Source organism: Gavialis gangeticus, unplaced genomic scaffold (genome assembly GCF_001723915.1).
Source record: "Gavialis gangeticus isolate Ggan-Ray unplaced genomic scaffold, GavGan_comp1, whole genome shotgun sequence".
In the NCBI taxonomy this organism is placed as follows: Eukaryota; Metazoa; Chordata; order Crocodylia; family Gavialidae; genus Gavialis; species Gavialis gangeticus.
The window spans coordinates 185,995,728-185,995,929 of NW_017729022.1; positions in this window are offsets into that span (position 1 = coordinate 185,995,728).

The window sequence follows — 202 nt, forward strand, 5'->3', positions numbered from 1 at the left end:
AGCCCCGCGCGCCGGGTGCAGCGGGCGGGGAGCGGGGCTCGGCTGGGAGGAGGCGGAGCAGCCAGTCAGAGCCAGGCGTGTGTGACCCCGGCGGTGGGGAGGCGGGGGAGAGGCGAGGAGAGGAGAGGGGGCTCCTGCCGGGCGCTCCGAGGGGGGAGCCTCCGCCGCCGCCTGTGCCCGGCCCCTGCAGCCGCGGGCGCGA